A 5,360-nucleotide genomic window follows, 5' to 3' on the forward strand; every position below is an offset into this window, starting at 1 on the left:
AATGAAGAAGGGATGAGAGGTGGGGGAAAAGGGGCAGAGGAATGGATGTAGATGATGACGATGCAAAGGAAAAAGGGGGAAAGCAAAGCAGTCAGACGATGAAGGGTGCTGGCTGAAGATTCAGCATTTGTCTGGACTATGCAAGCCAGCAGCCATGGAGCTTAATGATGGAGGTCATTGGCACACAGCTCGTTAAGGGCGGCTGGACGTGATCAATACCACCTGATGAGGTGCCTGAGTTCCCTCTGATGTGCATCAAAATGGAATATGTTTTTCCTCCCCGTTTAATCGATGGGAAAAGTGTGAAACTAACTGGGCAAAATTGCAGGGGCATTTATTGATTAATCAAGCAGAAAAACGAGGGGAGCATATCAGGATCCAGGGCCTCGACGTGTGAGGGTAGCGACATGGTGTTTTGATTGGTGAAATAAATCAAAGCTTGGAATCATTGGCTGGTGGAAAAAGTTGGAGGGGCATGAAATATTTAAAGGCACCGTGGCAACAGCACCTGCAGCTCCACAGAAAGCTGACTAAAAACAGACTGGCATCAATTTTGAATACCAGCCATATACTAGAAAGCACTCCTGTGGATGATCGGATTTTCCCCCCCTTAGAATGCTATCTTCCTTTTCCCATTCTTCTTACACTTTCAATATATACAGCAGTCAGTGTGGTATACTTTCTTATGGAGCATGCCTTATAGATTTCTCTATTCTTCCTCCACCATCACAAAAATCTCATGGTGCCGGTCCTCTTTTGCATTGTGGGAATGTGTTAGAGAATGGTTTGTGTATGGCGAAATGTCACAGTGGGGTCCTCTGAAGGACATTGTGAGTCTATAATCTCTCCTCTCTGTAGCATTGAACCCCTAGGGAGAGTTGGATCAGGCCACTTGATTCAGTCTTTTAGTTCCACTATGGTGCACTATACCGTACACCAGTACAAAAGCCATCTCCCTTGTTGAAGAAGATGAAAATAACATTGGTGGGGGAGGAGGGATTGCAACGCTGCCGCTACCACCAGTCCAGCAATGTGTTCCACACCAGGAAGCATTCATGTTTTTCTGCCCTTAGGGCACATTTGTAGTGTTATGCAAAAAAATATGAAAGCTAAAGGGAACCACAGCCAACCTCATCTTCCCTATTAACTTTACATACATACTTTACAACATAAAGAGGACAAACAAGATGAGATGGAAAGAATCATAGAGAGGAAATAAAGAAAGAAACAAAAAGGAGAGGCAGAGACAGAAAAATAATGGAAAGGACTTGAATTTTCAGATGCTTTTTTCCACAAAATGACAAAGAAACAATATTGAAACCATGGTGAAATCAATAGCAAGTACAATCAGAAAACATCTGATGGAAAAGAGGGAGGAAGGATGAGACGGAGAGAGTGTGATTTCAAGAAGGGGGAAGGGGACAGAGGGAAAATCAGTGATGCTTACTAAGGTCACTGAAATGTCAGGGTAGAAGAACACATAGTGACTCGCTCACACGATTTACTTAAGAAGATGTTAACGGTCTGCAGGCTACTGGGAGGCGGTTGATAAGTGTCTGGATCATGTATTGACCTCACAGTGGCCTCACAGTGCTGTTGATTGCCGGATGGAGCCAGCAGGGAGGCTGTCGGTCTGGCTCTCACAGCTCCTGGGCTCTGAATGTCTGTCAGTGGAAAGGCTCAAGGCCACATTATTCTCAGTGAAAGTCCGTCGAGTCTTGTTGTTTTGACCCACTACAGTCCTGTTTACATACTAATGAGATTTACTCTTTGCACAGTACAGTAGCTGAACAACATTAATATTTTTGTTCACTTGCCAGGGAGTTGGTCTGTATGTACAGTAATCCATAAAAAAAAAAAAACAACTACTTGAACATGGGCTGCTTATTGTGAATCTCACATTATGAACACAACTGTGTTTATGGATGTAAAGTTGAGGAAGATCAATAATCTTTAGATGCTTGTTAGGAGTTTAGCTGGTGAGCTAGAAGAAACTGTCATACAGCCCCAAATCAGAAAAAGTTGGGACAGCATGTAAAAATTAAGTTAAAACTGAAAATAGTGATTTGTAAACCATCTGTGTCCTGTATTACATTGAAAGCGATATATCAGCACATTATGTGATGCGATACCTCATCAATTTTATTCTTTGTTCAAAATAAACTCATTTTAATTCTGATGCCTGCAACACGTTCCAAAAAAAGTTGGGAGAGTAAAGCTTAAAAGACGTTTAGGGACTGAAGGCACCAAGTGTGTCAGATGAAATTTTATCCTATTCTTCCTGCAAAGAAGTCGTTAAGGTGCACAAACGATAAATGATTTTATACTTGTGTAGCACTTTTCTACGCATTGCAGCACACTCACCCATTCGCACTCCCACATTCAGGCCACCAGTGTCATCATCGAGAGCAACTGGGGGTTCGGTGTCTTGCTCAAGGACACTTCGACATGTGGACTGGATAAGCTGGGAACAGAACCGCTAAAGCTCCGTTTAGGAGAGGACCCACTGTACCTCCTGTGCCACAGCCGCCCCGCAACAGCCCTGGGTCTTCATTGACACAATTTGCTTTTCAAAATGCACCAGAAATTAGGTAGAGAACCTTTAATTAAACATACATATCAGAATAGTTCATTTGCCATAGCCATGATTTTTTCCTCAACATGCAATTGTTATATGTAGCTACTGCCAAAAGAATTTTAAGGACATTTTGGCTCAAACAAATGATAAAAACTTTCTCAGCTCTATTAGCCATTAATACACTGGATAAAGTGATGGATACGTATGATTCAAATGTCATGCTCTGTGAATATAATGTAGGTCATGCGTTTTTTAATAACGAAACTTTTGGGTGACACCAGGTTTGAACGTGGCATCTAGCGAAGAGGCAAGGAAGAGCTTTAACCCGAATGCTGTCTAACATTCTCAGACACTTTATTTGCCAATCCCTATGTTACAGTGGCTAACTCTGCCTTATGTTTGACAGGTAAGCAGCCCTCAGAGCAGCCTCTAATATATCTCTGAACACTGGGAACTCAGGTTTTAGCAGGCCAATGGGGATTTAGACAGAGGGACTAGAAAGGCAGACCTGCATTTACAACCTGTTTGGGATTTGGCTACTGCACCGTGACTAACACCCCTGCTGTACCACAGAATTTTAAGTCTGGCATACTACAGGGTTAGTACAACCAAAGTACAAATGCCATCTGTTAAATAAACAAAAACCAAATATTTCACCATCATTTCCATGCAGGAGGAAAACTTTTTCAGTCCCTAAAATGAATGCATGCCATTACACCTCAACTCCAGACGGCCAATTATGTTTTCTTTTGGGACTTCAAGTTTGTGATGGAGTCCAGGATATTGCCCATAATATATACACTAGCAGGCTACAGCCACAGGAACACTGCTTAAATGGGCCCCTTGGGGGTCCTATGATGGGGAAGGAAGGTACCATTGAGCGAAGACAGCCACCTGTATGTGTCTACTCATACTGTATGTGTGCCAATTACTCACTGACAGAGAGAGGAGCCTGACAGGCCATCGCCGTTTGGCAGATGCCATGCACAAATGCTTTGCACTGTCTTGACGTCAACAAACACAGCTAAGGTCTTCGTCTGACAGCTCAGTTGGGCTAGGGCCAAGGTGGATAATATAAGAGTCATGGCGGCGGTGAGAGGGGGTGTTAGGGGCAAGCCAAACAAGGGGTACTGGGAAGATTACTATTACAGTCATATGTCTAAAGAATGTGACAGAGGTATGACAATCAGCACATGAGTACTGGGGTAAAGTTTGCAGGGCTATCTCAGTGTTTTGTATGTTAACCGATTGTGAGGAGGGGATTTTACCATGTTGGCCCAAGGCCATGTTTGTAGCTTAGTCTTTAAAATTTGGATTTTATATAAACCTGGCAGTTGTCACACAAGCTAAGAATAAACTGAGCCGCAAAATACAAAGCACATCCTTCCATCCCATCCCCCCTATACAGGCGTCCCTGTTTTTCTATTTTTTTTCCCAGTTTTGGCTACTCCATCTATTTCTTTCCCTCTTTTCTGTACAAAGTATGGAATTCATGGATAAAAACTCTCAGACATGGTCACAGATTTGCTCATTGTATCCAGCTATTGTTATGCAGATGAGGAGGAATTCTGAAGGCAGCAACTGTATCCTTTTAGTTACAGCCTAAATATAATGAGACAGTTTGACTCTAGCCGAAATTCAGTTCTACAGGAAGAAATAGTTATTCTAAGAAAAACTGAAAGAAAATTAGTTTTTCCAAGTAGCTTTCCTTAAATTTTTACTTTAAAAAAAAAAAAAAAAGTACATGACATAACAGGCCAGCAGCTGTAGATTATATTGCAGCTGTAAATTCAAGTTGTGTAGTAGTGAAGGTAAAAAGAGTGTAAAAGACCCTCAGACAGACGAACAGAGAGACAGGCTCTTTGTTCAGCGTTCAGTTACTATACAATGCCACTGTCAGATGCAAATGAGAGATTCAAATGTGTGACACAGACAGATTTTGTCCTAAATAAAAGGGAGATCCAGAGTGAACCCAAAACAACATGTGCAGTGGGAAGATTGGTTGGAACAGAGGACAGGGACAAGCATTATTATCCTCTTCTATATGCCGGTTTGCTGGACACTACCAGTGCACAAACAGCATGTTTTGTTATGATTTCAAGAAGTCTCCCCTGTGACAGTGGACACCTCTGAGGCACACCCACATGTAACAAAGAGCCTAGCTACTGCTTTGTCTGCATGTCAGTGGCTTGATTCTTACAAAAACTCAGATGGGTTGCGTGACACTGTCACAGTATCCCAGAATTCCTGCAGGCAGCCTCGGGACAAGCAGCCCATCATTGCTCCTCACACTCCCAGGTGAATAGCAGGGGGTCACTCTATGATGAGGAGGAAGAGGTGGAAAAAAGGCAATAGACCTGAGGCCTGTTGTGGAGGTGGAGAAATATTCACATCTGCCACAGTGGCCACTCCGACAGACAGGATATAACCCACACAAAAATGCGTACACACATACATACACAGGCAAGAAAACTACTCAGACGGGCAGTTCTGTCAGCAGCGATTACCCTCCTGCCACTCTGACATGGAGAGATTGGGGCCATATGAACGCTTCTGTTGCCCTAAGCAATGTTTCGGGCAGGAGTTGGAGAGATGCTTATGAGGGGTCATAATCAGATGTGAAAGCTGTCTTGTACGCTTACAGGCAGCATTGTGGCAAAAAGCCTGGCTCGCAGTAATACTGATGCTGTTTTTCAATGGTTTGTATCAAGAGGATGAGGGGAAATTGGAAACACATTAGTAACACCTGATAGCTTTGAATTTCAGGTTCAAGGATTCTGAA

General features: G+C 42.9%; 1 long non-coding RNA gene across 2 annotated transcripts in view; it reads right to left on the minus strand.

Moving 5' to 3' along the window:
* The window catches only part of LOC109955187 (uncharacterized), an 80,715-nt gene that overhangs the window by 19,991 nt on the left and 55,364 nt on the right, over positions 1–5,360 (minus strand). The gene's annotated exons all lie outside the window — the stretch shown is intronic.

This window comes from Monopterus albus, unplaced genomic scaffold (assembly GCF_001952655.1).
Source record: "Monopterus albus unplaced genomic scaffold, M_albus_1.0 scaffold13.1, whole genome shotgun sequence".
In the NCBI taxonomy this organism is placed as follows: Eukaryota; Metazoa; Chordata; class Actinopteri; order Synbranchiformes; family Synbranchidae; genus Monopterus; species Monopterus albus.